This window comes from Cajanus cajan, chromosome 8, assembly GCF_000230855.2.
Source record: "Cajanus cajan strain Asha chromosome 8, NIPB_CcT2T_4, whole genome shotgun sequence".
NCBI lineage: Eukaryota > Viridiplantae > Streptophyta > Magnoliopsida > Fabales > Fabaceae > Cajanus > Cajanus cajan.
Window position 1 is genome coordinate 44,709,465 of NC_138524.1, and position 15,988 is coordinate 44,725,452.

A 15,988-nucleotide genomic window follows, 5' to 3' on the forward strand; every position below is an offset into this window, starting at 1 on the left:
ACCAATTTTGTTGTGTTCATTGTGCAGGTTAAGGAACAGCTTAAGCCAAGGGTTAGTGGTGTATTGAAACACTTGAACAAGTGTTAGAATCATTGGACAACAAATCCGTCACTAATTGGGTCACCAAAGCCGCCATTTATTGCTTTCTAGGCTAGTTTAAATTTTGCAATCTCTTTTGTATTTTTAAACCAATTTGTAAAGCTTGGAGGGAGTATTAAGAAGCTGGTCAGGTATATCTAAAACTTGGTAGCTCACTCACGTGTAGTACTAGTGGAAGTGGCTTGGAAATTTCATATGTTTCAAGCTTCCACTTAGGGCAAACCGACTAGTTGCTTAATCTTGCTTCCTTTAAGTGTTTGATCTTTAATTTGTTTACTTTTGCTGCCTTGTTTCGACTAGCTTTGTGTAGCATTTAATTGTTCACATTTTAGATAGCTTCAAAAACAATTGTGAAAAGCATACAACATAAAAATCTTTGTGAAAATTTTTGTGGAATTGAAAATACCACAAGGGAGTTTAGTGATTTCCACTTGAAAAGGCTTGGTTATTAAGTGGCTCTTAGTAGCTCACCTCCCTTGATAGTGCAATTTGTACACTTAGACTTCCAAGTGCTATTTTTGTTCCTAGAAAAAAATCCAAAAATATTTTCTTTTTGCATAGCATATAAAAACAAAATTCTTTTGTTTAATCATGAGAAAATATTCCTCAAGTGGTAGTGATTCAAGCTCTCCAAAAAGTTTTTCACATCCTACTCAAAGGCTTAAATCACTAACACCTTGGACAAAGCAAGAAGTGTTAAAAAGAGAAAAAGAAAAACTTGAAAGAAAAGCACGACTTGCAATTTTAGAGGAAGAAATTCAAATTATTAAACAAAAGGAAGAAAAACTTTTAGCAAAAATAAAATTGAGAAAAACAAGGAAAAAGGAAATAAAAAAGGCATGTATCTTAGGGAAAAGTAAAGAGGAAAATATCTCCTCTAAAGGACTTGTGAGTGAAGAGAGTTTTTCTATCACTAAAAATCATTTACAAAATACTCTCTTCATAAATAAAGACCTTAACTCTTACCCTAATCTTACCACTAGTCATGAAGTAGAGATTCAAGAACAAATTATTCTAAAGAAAAATAAATCTCAACTTCAAGATGTAGTGAAGAGGGAGTGGACTACATTTAGATCCACTTCTTGTGCTACTTCCTTGGAGGTGCCCAAGGAAGAAAGCCTTCCCCTCTTTAGGACTCCTTCTACCTTAGTTGTTCTAATAAAGCACCCAATTTTCGGTTTACATTGTTTAGTAGATACAACTTGTAATAATCTATATTCTATGTTTGATCTTAAGGGATGTTCTTACTCTTTTGAACTTAATACATTTCCTTCCCTACAAGACAAATATAGCTTATATGATTGTGAGTATCTAGTAAACAATCAAATCCAAAATTGTTTAGGGCGTTTTCTAGTGGTATTTTCTTTATATTCTAGGAAAAGCTTAGGTTACCATTTAGGGTACTTTAGGCAAGATGTTGTAATTTTGAAGAAGCATTTTTTTTGTCTTAGCCATAGTGTCATTACATTTTTAGGATTTCATTCTAGGTTATACTTAGAAGAGGATCTAATTTCTACTTTTAGGGAGCCTAATTTTGATAGTTTATTTTTCTTTCTTAGGCTAGATATAAGGACTCCTCTTAGGATCCATAATCCATTTTCTCATCATAAACATGTCACCTCTTATACATGGTTTGTTGTGTATGTAGGTGATGATTCTTATTCCATGCATCCTCGTGATTTGAGGACAAATCCTTTTCAAGAGGGAGGGGAAGATAGAATCATGCCTAGGAAGGCAAGAGGTGACATATTGAAGGAGCCAAGAGGAGTTGGCTAGACATGAAGGTGTGGGCCAGTCAAGGCCCAATGGGCCTGATGGGCCTGGGAAGGCCCAAGTTGAACTTTTCATGGGCCATATTTTGTTATAGCTATTTTCATATGTTTTGTATACATCATGTTAGTATAGGTATCATATATTTTGGTCTTGTATTTTGGACCACATAGAGTAGCATTTTAGGTTTTAGGCTTGTTGGGCCTAGTTTTGGGCTTCATGGGCCTTTGGGCTTTTGGTACCCAATATTGGGCTCATTTTCATTCTTGTAAATTTTCCTTTCCATTGTATTTGTTGGACCAATGTATTTAGGTCATTAGAATATGAAAATACAAGGAATACTAAAGTAGGCTAATTAGGTTAAACTAGGTTTAATTTGGAAGCCATTTAAGTTACATTTGAGTCACATGTTTTGCACCATTGGTGGCTGAACATGTGACACTCAAATTAACCCTAAATGACTCTCAAATCAGACCTAGATGCACATTAGGTACCTAAAATTTCGGAGTAACACATGGGAGCCAAAATTTGAATTCAAATTTCAAATTTGAATTCAAATTTTGGGCGCCACATGTCACCTTTGAGTTAGGCACCCAAAAGAGTGCAAAACCGGTTGCTACTTAAGCTATTCCTTCACCTATTGTATTCACTTTTGAGAATAATGAAATTTGAGAGCTTATTCAGCCAAATTTCGTTCAAGAGTCACCATGAGAGAAAGTTTCACCTTAGGAACCCTACTAGGTTTTCCTCCTCTTTGAAGTGAGCTTTCCCTTGCACCTTAAGCTTGGATGCTTCCATCCAAGGCTTAAGCCTCTTTTATATCCGAGATTCATCCTCCATCTAGTGTTCATCTTTGTGGTTTCCATCTCCTTGAAGAAGATCCGAGCAAAGGAAAAGATTAAGATAAGTTCTACTTCCACTTCTCTCACCTTCTCCATCATGCCCTTAGATGTTCTGGGCCGCACGCGCGCTACACTGATGTATTCAACGAGTCTATAGCCTTGGCCGACAGGCCTGGGTAATCTTTGAAATTTCATCGTGATGGGGATAGATCATTGCAATTGTTGGTCTTCAACGAGGAATTCCTAGCAAGCGCGAGTCATCAGCTCGCGTTGACTACGTCCTTGCCCTTTGTACACATCGCCCGTCGCTCCTACCGATTGAATGGTCCGGTGAAGTGTTCGGATTGCAGCGACGTGGGCGGTTCGCTGCCCTTGACGTTGTGAGAAGTCCACTGAACCTTATCATTTAGAGGAAGGAGAAGTCGTAACAAGGTTTCCCTAGGTGAACCTGCGGAAGGATCATTGTCGATGCCTCACAATCAATTTGACCGGTGAATTTTTTTATCTACTCGAGATTGGCTTGAGGTGTTGATTAACATCTCATCTTTCCTCGTGTTTGGAGGAAGTGGGCTGTGCCATGCTCGGCTGACTTTCTTTGAACAAAACTCAAACCCCGGCGCTTCGTGCGCCAAGGAATAAAAAATTGTTCAGTGCAATGTCGTGGACCTGGAGACAGTGTTCTACGGCAATGTCTCAACACATGATATAAAAGGACTCTCGGCAACGGATATCTCGGCTCTTGCATCGATGAAGAACGTAGCGAAATGCGATACTTGGTGTGAATTGCAGAATCCCGTGAACCATCGAGTTTTTGAACGCAAGTTGCGCTTAAAGCCATTAGGCTGAGGGCACGCCTGCCTGGGTGTCACAAATCGTTACCCCTTGTGCATGTCTCGTTTTAGATATTGTATTGGGGGTACATGATCACTTCCCATGAGCATTGTCTCGTGGTTGATTGAAAATTGGGTTCACGGTTGAGCGTGCCATGGTATAATGGTGGATGAGTAATACTCGATACCAATCATGTGTGCGTCTTTGCAGGTTTGGACTCTTGACCCAATTTGTCTTGTAATTTTGACATCTCTAACGAGACCTCAGGCCAGGCGGGGCTACTCGCTGAGTTTAAGCATATCAATAAGCAGAGGAAAAGAAACTAACAAAGATTCCCTTAGTAACGACGAGCGAACCGGGAAGAGCCCATCATGAAAATCGGTTGTCTTTGGCATCCGAATTGTAGTCTGGAGAAGCGTCCTCAGTGGGGGACCGGGCCCAAGTGATGGAGCTACTTGGAGGACATTTTTGTTCCTACAAGCTCTCCATGCTTAGGACCGTGAATGTTCTTGAGGTTGACCTTAGATGAAGCTTGAAACTCCATGAAAATAAGCTTCCATGGAGGAGAAGCCTTGAATGGAGGTTCGGTTACTCCTAACTTGTTGTAGAAGCTTGAGGAACCAAAGCAAAGTTTGAAGAAACTTTGAGAGAACCTTAGAGAGAGATTTCCCTTCGGTTTTGGAGACTCTTGAGTGAGAGAGAAAATCAGATTTCTATTCTCAATTTGTTCAAAAGTGAGTACAAGAGAGGTAATTACAAATATATAGGGTAGAGGTAGCTTCTAGGAGAAGCTAACCTTAACCATGGTTCACTAGGAACCATGGTAAGGTAGGCTTAACTCCCACGGTTTAGCTAGCTTGTAGGAGAAGCTAACCTTGACCATGGTTCACTTAAGAACCATGGTAAGGTAGGCTTAACCTAGTAAGGTTTAGAAGCTTGCAAGGCAAGCTTCAAACCTTGAAGAGTAGACAAGCTAATTTCGGCCAAGAATAAGGAAGAAGACATAGGTGGCCTTGGTTCATATTTGCTCCATGAATTAATTCAAAAATGTTTGATTTGGTTTAGTTAGGTTCATTATATGATGATGAGACCTAGCTAAATCAAATCTATGAAAAATTAGGAGCAAAATGAGTCCAATATGCAAAATTTTGCCTAGGCCCAGTTCTGGCCCAATTACTAGTCACATCCTCAAGCATTGCTAAATGCCACCCCTTTTTCCCTACTGAAAAAATACAAAATGAATGTATCAACTAAGAAGGTTAAATGGAGTTAAACTCTCCAAGTAGCCTACCTTAAAAACAATATACAAACACTAGGAAAAAGCAAGTAAAGTGCCTCACAAATACGAAGGCAAAAGTAACCTATACAAGAGACTATGTAAAAACTATACAATATATACAAGTAGAACTAGGCTTTCTCTTCATGATAGAGCATTCCAAGTGAAGAATACCTTGGGCTTGACAAGTCCACTAGTCTTCACAAGGTCCAACTCTTCTTGGATTCTTCTAGCCATAGCTCTAGTGATTGGGCCCTTGGCCCATGGTCTATCATCCCCTCCTTCTTGAGAAGAATTTTTCCTCAAATCTGTAGGTTCATCTTCCTCATCATAACCTGCAAAGGGAATTAGATCACACACATTAAAAGTGTTGCTTACTCCATAATCACTGGGAAGATCTAACCTGTAGGCATTATCATTGATTCTTTGGAGGACTCGAAAGGGACCATCTCCTCTTGGGTTGAGTTTAGACTTCCTTTGAGAAGGAAACATTTCCTTTCTCAAATGAAGCCAAACCTAATCCCCTTCCTCAAAAATGAGGTTTTTCTTTCCTTTTCTTCTATCCAAAGCAGTTCTCTCATTTTGTTGTTGTATATGAGTTTTAATCTTCTCATGCAGTTTCTTAACAAATTCAGCCCTAGATACCCCTTTTTTATGAAAATAATGAGAAGAATCTGGTAGGGGTATTAGGTCTAAAGGAGTAAGAGGGTTAAAACCATACACAACCTCAAAAGGTGAGATTTTGGTAGTCTTATGGACTACCCTGTTGTAAGCAAATTCAATATGGGGCAAGTACTCATCCCAAGATTTATGGTTACCCTTAAGGACTGCCCTTAATATTGTAGATAGGGATCTATTAACTACTTCTGTTTGCCCATCAGTTTGTGGGTGACAAGTAGTAGAGAAAAGCAATTTAGTTCCTAGCCTACTCCAAAGAGTTTTCCAGAAATGGCTAAGGAACTTAGTGTCCCTATCTGAGACAATGGTTTTGGGTAGACCATGAAGTCTAACCACTTCCTTGAAGAAGAGTCTTGCTATGTTGCTTGCATCATCTATTTTGTGGCAGGGTATAAAGTGGGCCATTTTACTAAATCTGTCCACTACCACAAAAATCGAATCCATGCCTCTCTAGGTCTTGGGCAAGCCCAAAATAAAGTCCATACTAATATCAACCCATGGAGAGTTAGCAACAGGCAAGGGTGTATAGGTGCCATGAGGCATTACTTTAGACTTTGCTTGTAAACAAGCTATACATCTAGAGCAAAACCTCTCAACATCCCTTCTCATATGGGGCCAAAAGAATTTTTCTTTTAGAAAACTTAGAGTCTTTTCAACTCCAAAGTGCCCCATGAGGCCACCCTCATGACTTTCTCTAACAAGGAGTTTTCTAATAGATCTTTGGGGTATACAAATTCGTCCTTCTTTATATAGATACCCCTCAGAAATATAGAAACCTCCTTGAGGCTTAACCAAGCATTGGGTATAATTTTCACTAAACTCTGAGTCATTGGAATATAATTCCTTAACGTGATCAAATTCCAAGATTTGAGATCCAAGGGAGATCAACAAAGTGTGTCTCCTAGAAAGGGCATCAGCCACAATATTATTTTTCCCTTTCTTGTACTTGATCACATATGGGAATTGTTCCAAAAACTCTACCCACTTAGCATGCCTTTTATTTAGTTTGCCTTGACCCCTCAAATACTTAAGTGACTCATGGTCATTATGAATGACAAACTCTTTGGGAATAAGGTAGTGTTCCCAAGTTTGAAGGGCCCTAACCAAAGCATAGAGCTCTTTGTCATAGGTAGGGTAGTTAAGAGAGGCACCTTTAAGTTTTTCACTGAAATATGCAATAGGGTGCCCACCCTGTAACAAAACCGCCCCTATGCCAACTCCAGAGGCATCACATTCTAACTCAAAAGTTTTTGAAAAATCAGGTAGAGCTAGAAGTGGTGCATGAGTAAGCTTATGCTTTAAGGTTAGGAAGGCATTTTCTTGTTTTTCTCCCCATATAAACTCCACATTTTTCTTTACTAACTCATTTAATGGGGAGGCTAGTGTGGAGAAATTAGGAACAAACCTCCTATAGAAGCTTGCCAACCCTAATATCTCCAACACTTTTAGGAGTGGGCCATTCTTGGATGGCCTTGATTTTCTCGGGGTCCACATGAACCCCTTTTTTACTAATGATAAACCCTAGGAAAACAACACTATCTACACAAAATGTACATTTCTCTAAATTACCAAAAAGTTGGTTTTTCCTAAGAATATTAAAAACTTGCCTTAAGTGTCGTATGTGATCACTTAGGCTCCTACTATATATGAGAATATCATCAAAATAAACTACAACAAATCTACCTATACAATCCCTTAGAACATGATTCATGAGATGCATAAAGGTACTAGGAGCATTGGTGAGTCCAGAAGGCATCACCAACCATTCATACAATCCAAACTTGGTCTTGAAAGTGGTTTTCCATTCATCTCCCTCTTTAATTCTTATTTGATTATAACCACTTTTAAGATCAACTTTAGAAAATATGATGGCTCCATGAAGCTCATATAACATGTCATCAAGTCTAGGGATAGGATGTCTATATTTCACAGTGATGTTGTTGATGGCTCTACTATCACAGCAAATTCTCCACTTGCCATCCTTCTTAGGAACCAACAACACTGGAACAGCACAAGGACTTAAGCTCTTTTGAACCCAGCCCTCCTCCAACAACTTTTGGACCTGAGACTCAATTTCTTTTGTTTCTTGGGGGTTGGTCCTATAGGCAGGCCTATTAGGTAGGCTAGCCCCAGGCACCAAATCAATTTGATGTTCTATTCCTCTTGAAGGAGGAAGGCCCATTGGACCCTCGGGAGGAAATAGATCATCAAACTCCTTTAAAAGTGTTTTTACCCCCTTAGGTAAAGTCTCATGTCCACTAGATGTGGCAGTGCAAGATAGAGTTCCTTTACAGAGAAGGATATAAGAGGGTTGTTGAATCAAGATAGTTTTTTTTTTTTGAAGAGTTCTTCTCTTGAGCAACAACCTCTAGGGAGGGAACTCCTTTCTCCCTAGATTCCTCTCTATCCTTAGGTTTCACAGACTTTTTTTTCTCACTCTTTTCCTCTTTTTTTTTAAACCTTTTCTGACTATCACTTTTGAGTTTCATTTGTGCTTGATCCTCAACCACCTGTTGAGGAGAAAGAGGATGAAGCACAAATTTCTTTTCCTTATGTGTAAAGGTAATCTCGTTAGTAAGGCCATTATGCATGGTTTTCTTATCAAATTTCCATGCCCTTCCTAATAAGATATGACAAGCTTCCATTGGTACTACATCACATAACACTTCATCTTCATAATTCCCAATGGAAAGTTTGACCCTTACTTTTTGGTCAACTGCTAAGTCACCATCCTCATTAATCCAATGGAGTTGATAAGGTTTAGGATGGGGACTAGTAGTTAAACCCAACTTCTCAACCAGCCTAGTGATACAACAGTTGTACCATGAGCCACTATCAACAATGAGAGAACATGCACTGTTTAAAACTTTGCATCTAGTATGAAATATGTTCTCCCTTTGTGATAGAGTATCACTAGGTTGGTTGTTGAGGAGTCTCCTAAGCATTAAGAGCTCCCCTTCATAAGGAAAAGTAGACTCTACACCTTCTTCTTGCTCACTTGCTTCTTCCTCACTATTACTAGAGGAAGTAGTAGCCTCATCTTGGCTACTATAAATGTCATGCCCCCTCATGATCATGACCTTCTTTGTGGGGCATTGGGAGGCAATGTGGCCTCTCCCTAAACATTTAAAGCACTTTATATCACTAGTCCTAGAATTAGTGTGTGTAGTGTCTTTTCCCTTTCCCTTATCTTTTTCTGTAGCTTGATTCTTGGAGGGTTCAAAAGTTTTCTTCTTCTCAAAAGTTTTACCCTCCTTCTTGGAATATTTCTTTAGAAATGAAGAGTGGGAGCTATCCTTTTTATAAGATTTTCTCATTCTTTGTTGTTCTACCCTTACACAAAGTTGGACCAAGTCATTTAGGTCCCTGTAGGGTAGTAGCTCCACTTGGTCTCTTATTTCTAAATTAAGACCACCTAAGAATCTAGCTACAGTTGTAGCTTCCTCTTCCCTTATGCATGCCCTCATCATTAAAAGCTCCATTTGTTGCCTGTACTGTTCTACAGACAAATCCCTTTGTTGGAGCCTTTGGAGCTTATTCATAAGCTCCCTCCCATAGTAGGTGGGAATGTGCCTCCTTCTCATAGCACTTTTAAGATCATTCCAATATTGAATTGGAGGATCATTGTGGAGGCGTCTCTCTCTCTCTAGAGCTGTCCACCAATACATGGCATGCCCTTGGAAGCTAAGGGTATCCAGAGGGACTTTTGTCTCTTCACTTACCCTGTGGCAAGCAAAGAGTTGCTCAACATTCATTTCCCAATCTAAGTATAACTCCACATCATTTTTGCCAAAGAATTGTGGGAGGTCAACTTTGACTTCCCTTGGCCTAGTGGTCCTCCTAGGAGTATGTTGGTAGTGATCCCCTTGATTCATGCTTTCATTAGGGGATGTGTATTGGGAATGTGAGCTCCTACTCTTTTTTCTATGTTTTCTCATATCTTCTTTCAATTTTTCTTCTTCTTGTCTTAAAATTCTCAATTCTTCCTCTAAATAAGCAAGTTGTCCTTCTCTTTCAATCTTTTCCTTCTCTCTTTGAATGGACTCTTGCTTTTTCCATAGCTTAAGTGATTTGAGCTCTTTAGTGATATATGAAAGACTTTTTGGAGAGCCATCACTTTCACTATGGGAGGAATTTTGAGACATTTTAATTCAAGAATATATTTTCACACAAAAATAGTTTTTATGAAAATAAATTTTTTTGAAGTGCTTTAGACTTGGCACTTCGAGGTCTAAGAGTACAAATTGAACTTTGGAGGGAGGTGAGCTACTATCGAGCCACTTAATAACCAAGCCTCTTCAAGTAAAAATCTCTAAACCCCCTTGTACTTTTGCCTTGCACAAATCAATTTTCACAAAGATCTTTTCTCAAAGAAAAATAACAATCAAGTGCGTAAGTTTACAATTTATATGATGCTTGAAAACATAAAGAGCAAGAAAACATAAATTGCTTGAAAACTTAAATGACTGAAAACATAAATTGCTTAAAACATAAATGACTTGAAAACTTAAAGACAAGAAAACATAAACTAGGCATTAAAAGCAATTAAACCTAGGTGAGAGCTTGAAAGGCACCAAAGACCTTCAAGGACCCTCTCACAAGTACTACATGAATTTTACTATGAGAACTCTTAAGGAGAGATGGAGATACACCAAAGGCACTCCAAGACACTCCTTAATAAAGGCCTTGTACAAAAATTTGGAAAACAAAAATTACAAGAAAAATTGAAATTCAAATTTTCTTCAAATGAAATGCAAATTCACACTCCAAATGAAATGTAAATTAACATTCAAATGAAATTAGTGGCTGCACTTAATTTCAAGGAAAACAAATTAGCCACTAATTAGAAACAAATTTTAGTAACGGATTTGTAAGGAAAAACAAGTTTTAGAAACAAAAAATTTTCGTCACTAAAATTAGTCTCTAAATTTTCACAAAAATTTTCACAATGCTTTAGCTCCTTCTTGCTCCAATCCAGCCACCAAGTTGCAGCCTCACAAGGTGTTTCACTCCTCTTTTAGAAGCAACCTTGACTTTGGTCACTCCTAGGTGTTTTCAAGAGCCTTGCCACCAAGAGAGAACAAACTCCCTAAGCAACCACCAAAGCCTTCAAGTGGATTTCCTTTTCCTTGGCCTCCTACACCTTTTAAGAAGCACTCAACCACCTTCAAGACTGGAATATTAGTGTAAAACTGAAAAGGAAAAATTTAGAATAGCTACACCAATTGGTAGAAGAAAAGGAGACAAGACTAGAAAGAATTCCACAAAATTGACAAGCAAAAATTAAGGCAATTTTAGAAAGCTAGCAGACAAAGAATACCCTAGGAAAGGCACTAGAATGGATTAAAAAATCAAAAGATAATATTATAAATAAAAACAAGACTCAAATGATGTGGCTGATCACAAAATTTATATGCCAAAATAGTACCAAAACCAAGAGCAACACAAACAAGTTTTCACTCCTTTTTGGCTTTTTCTTTTGCTTTTTCTTTCTTTTCTTTTTAGAAAAATATTTTTCACTTCTTTTTCTTTTGATGTTCAGGAGTTTGAATGCCTTTTAAAAACTTATATGTCTCGGTTTTAAGGTATAAAAACTGAAGCAAAAATTTTACACAAAACAAGAGGTGTTCACATGCATTTTGTAGCTAGTGCTTCACTATTTTGTATTGTTTTTAGGTTAAAACTTTAAGCACTCATTCTTTTGTTGTTCTCATGCATTTAGGACATTCACACCTCTGTTTTGCCTCTGTTTTAAGGTTCAAAAAATTGCAATAGGTTTCAGCCACACAACAAGACACAAAGAAACCTAATAGGAAAAGTGTTTAACAATTTTTTTTTGACAAAACTTTTAACAAGACATAATAGAAACCTAACTCTAGGAAATTTGCTAGAACTAATAGCAAATTAAGAACTCAAACATGTAAAACAAAAGCACATATGGTAAGGTACAGATTCAATAAGCAAAGACACAAAAATTTCGGACACAACAACACAAAACAAAAAAATTAGGTCAAACAAGCTAATCTAGGAAGTTTCAACATACAAAGGACTACACATGACTTTCTAAGACAAAACAATTGATTCAAAAACAAAATCTAAACTCAATGCATGTTGTCCAATCACGGACACATGTGAATGAATGGAGATACTCAATCAAAACAAAACTCACAAGTATAGGAACCTAAAGCACAACAAAACCGGTTTGATTCAAGAATTAGAAGAACAAGCAAATATGAATCAAACTATTATTACGTGACATTTTGGATCCATCAAAGTGTGAATAAAATCTAGATCCATTCAGAAAACATAAGAAGACATGTAATAGGAGGAAGATACAACACAGATTCAAGTAAAACAAGTTAGAAACAAAACGTCAAGAGCACTAGGCTTTAGATACCAAAAATGATGGAGCTACTTGGAGGAGATTGTTGTTCCTACAAGCTCTCCATGCTTAGGACCGTGAATGTTCTTGAGGTTGACCTTAGATGAAGCTTGAAACTCCACGAAAATAAGCTTCCATGGAGGAGAAGCCTTGAATGGAGGTTCGGTTACTCCTAACTTGTTGTAGAAGCTTGAGGAACCAAAGCAAAGTTTGAAGAAACTTTGAGAGAACCTTAGATAGAGATTTCCCTTCGGTTTTGGAGACTCTTGAGTGAAACAGAAAATCAGATTTCTATTCTCAATTTGTTCAAAAGTGAGTACAAGAGAGGTAATTAAAATATATAGGGTAGAGGTAGCTTCTAGGAGAAGCTAGCCTTAACCATGGTTCACTAGGAACCATGGTAAGGTAGGCTTAACTCCCATGGTTTAGCTAGCTTGTAGGAGAAGCTAACCTTGACCATGGTTCACTTAAGAACCATGGTAAGGTAGGCTTAACCTACTAAGGTTTAGAAGCTTGCAAGGCAAGCTTCAAACCTTGAAGAGTAGACAAGCTAATTTCGGCCAAGAACAAGGAAGAAGACATAGGTGGCCTTGGTTCATATTTGCTCCATGAATTAATTCAAAAATGTTTGATTTGGTTTAGTTAGGTTCATCATATGATGATGAGACCTAGCTAAATCAAATCTATGAAAAATTAGGAGCAAAATGAGTCCAATATGCAAAATTTTGCCTAGGCCTAGTTATGGCCCAATTACTAGTCACACCCTCAAGCATTGCTAAATGCTACCCCTTTTTCCCTACTGAAAAAATAAAAAATGAATGTATCAACTAAGGAGGTTAAATGGAGTTAAACTCTCCAAGTAGCCTACCTTAAAAACAATATACAAACACTAGGAAAAAGCAAGTAAAGTGCCTCACAAATACAAAGGCAAAAATAACCTATACAAGAGACTACGTAAAAACTATACAATATATACAAGTAGAACTAGGCCTTCTCTTCATGATAGAGCATTCCAAGTGAAGAATACCTTGGGCTTGACAAGTCCACTAGTCTTCACAAAGTCCAACTCTTCTTGGATTCTTCTAGCTATAGCTCTAGTGATTGGGCCCTTGGCCCATGGTCTATCACCAACTCCCCTGGAAGGGGCCGCCAGAGAGGGTGAGAGCCCCATCGTACCCGGACCCTGTCGTACCATGAGGCGCTGTCGGTGAGTCGGGTTGTTTGGGAATGCAGCCCCAATCGGGCGGTAAAATCCGTCCAAGGCTAAATACTGGCGAGAGACCGATAGCGAACAAGTACCGCGAGGGAAAGATGAAAAGGACTTTGAAAAGAGAGTCAAAGAGTCAAAGAGTCAAAGATGAAGCGGATGGGGGTCGGCGGTATGTCTCGGTCGGATGTGGAACGGTGTGAGCCGGTCTGCCGATTGACTCGGGGCATTGACCGATGCGGATTGTGATGGTGGCCCAAGCCCGGGTTTTTGAAATGCTCGTGGAGACGTCATCGTCACGATTGTGGACGGCAGCATGCGCCTTCATGGCGTGCTTCGGCACTTGCATGCTCCGGGCATCGGCCTGTGGGCTCCCCATTCGGCCCGTCTTGAAACACGGACCAAGGAGTCTGACATGTGTGCGAGTCAACGGGTGAGTAAACCTGTAAGGCGCAAGGAAGCTGATTAGCGGGATCCCCTTGTGGGTTGCACCGTCGACCGACCCTGATCTTTTGTGAAGGGTTCGAGTGAGAGCATACCTGTCGGGACCCGAAAGATGGTGAACTATGCCTGAGCGGGGCGAAGCCAAAGGAAACTCTGGTGGATGCCCGCAGTGATACTGACGTGCAAATCGTTCTTCTGACTTGGGTATAGGGGCGAAAGAATAATCGAACCGTCTAGTAGCTGGTTCCCTCCAAAGTTTCCCTCAGGATAGCTGGAGCCTACGGGCGAGTTCTATCGGGTAAAGCCAATGATTAGAGGCATCGGCGGTGCAACGCCCTAGACCTATTCTCAAACTTTAAATGGGTAGGACGGTGTGGCTGCTTTGTTGAGCCACTCCATGGAATCGAGAGCTCCAAGTGGGCCATTTTTGGTAAGCAGAACTGGGGATGCGGGATGAACCGAAAGCTGGGTTACGGTGCCTAACTGCGCGCTAACCTAGATCCCACAAAGGGTGTTGGTCGATTAAGACAGCAGGACGGTGGTCATGGAAGTCGAAATCCGCTAAGTAGTGTGTAACAACTCACCTGCCGAATCAACTAGCCCCGAAAATGGATGGAGCTAAAGCGCGCGACCTATACCCGGCCGTCGAGGCAAGAGCCAAGCCTCAATGAGTAGGAGGGCGCGACGGTCGCTGTAAAACCCAGGGCGTGAGCCCGGGCGGAGCGTTCGTCGGTGCAGATCTTGGTGGTAGTATCATATATTCAAATGAGAACTTTGAAGGCCGAAGAGGGGAAAGGTTCCATGTGAACGACACTTGCACACGGGTTAGTCGATCCTAAGGGACGGGGGAAGCCCGTCTGATAGTGCTTTCAACGCGTACTTCGAAAGGGAGTCGAGTTAAAATTCCTGAACTGGGACGTGGCAGCTGACGGCAACGTTAGGGAGTCCGGAGACGTCGACGGGGGCCCCGGAAAGATTATCTTTTCTGTTTGACAGCCTGCCCACCCTGGAAATGGCTTAGCCGGAGGTAGGGTCCAGCGGCTGGAAGAGCACCGCACGTCGCGTGGTGTCCGGTGCGCCCCCGGCGACCCTTGAAAATCCAGAGGACCGAGTGCCTCCCACGTGCGGTCGTACTTATAACTGCATCAGGTCTCCAAGGTGAATAGCCTCTGGTCGATGGAATAATGTAGGCAAGGGAAGTCAGCAAAATGGATCCGTAACCTCGGGAAAAGGATTGGCTCTAAGGGCTGTCGCCACCCGCCGAAACGGACGTTGGCATTCGCGACGATGGTTGGACTCTTTTTAGTTTTGAAAAGTGATGGATTGTTAGAACGACTTATTCTCAAACTGAGACCTCATCGAACTAACAATTTTATTAAATGATTCTCACCAATCCATGTTAATCCCAAGCGGGACCCTCCATGGATTAGTGGTTTTCGCAAAAGGGGTTCTTGGAGTCGCCACCAATGTTTTACTCAAAACATTGGAAAAAGAAATAAGGCAATTGATTTTCGCAAATCAACTTAGGCCATTATAACCAGAGTTGGGTAAGGGAGTCGATTACGTGTGGGGAAGGTGTTAGCACCCCACAACGCCCCTTTCGGGTTCCCTATGACGGATTATTTCATAAATAATAGCGTAGAATTACTAAATTACCCCTATTTATTAGAACGATTATGAGTAAACTATCTACATTGTGAAATCTTTAAACGTGCAATGCAACAATCAAAAAGCGATAAATGAAAGCGGTAAAAGAAAGGTTTTGGAAAGAAACCTTTGAAGCGTGCTTTTATATATTCGAAAAGAAGAGTTAGGAGGCTTTTTGGCGCTCCTTCCCACTACACGCTCGCTTTCTCCTTTCCCTAAAATAAATTTTTACTATGGAAATCAAAGAGATTTCCCTTCGACTTGTTTGAGTCTCAAGCTTCAAGGCTCATGACTCAAGAACTTCGTCGGATCAGTTCTCGAAGAGGTTCCTAGGGCAGAGAATAGCTTAAAAACCCAAGAATCCTCAGCCAGAGGGTCCAGAATGTGTGGAAAAGTGTGGGAGAACGTGCCAAAGACGTCCTATTTATAGGATTGAGGCGCAGTACGGCCTAGGAGGTCAATACGGCCCGTACTGAATTTTTGAACTACAGTACGGCCGTATTGAATTTAGTACGGCCGTACTGAAGTTCAAAAACTTCAGTACGGCCGTATTGATTTCACTACGGCCCGTACTGAGTTTTTGAACTACAGTACGGCCGTACTGAATTTAGTACGGCCGTACTGAAGTTCAAAAACTTCAGTACGGCCGTATTGATTTCAGTGTGGCCGTATTGTAGTTCAAATTGCTCAGTACGGCCGTACTGAACCTCCAGGAGGGTGTACTGAGCTCCAATCCTCACACACCCTTATTCTAAGCTACTCTAAGACTTCTAGACCTACAAAGAGTCATCCTAGGGTCTTCCAGGGGTCCT

The 15,988-nt window shown here is 40.3% G+C and overlaps 1 non-coding gene and 1 pseudogene across 1 annotated transcript; both read left to right on the top strand.

Annotated features, from left to right (window-relative positions):
• Nucleotides 1-3,423: 3,423 nt before the first annotated feature.
• Nucleotides 3,424-3,579, top strand: LOC114915641 (5.8S ribosomal RNA). The gene has a single exon (XR_003803731.2). It is a non-coding gene; the product is annotated as a 5.8S ribosomal RNA (ribosomal RNA).
• Nucleotides 3,580-12,872: 9,293 nt separating this feature from the next.
• Nucleotides 12,873-14,704, top strand: LOC145951183 (uncharacterized; annotated as a pseudogene).
• Nucleotides 14,705-15,988: the final 1,284 nt, after the last annotated feature.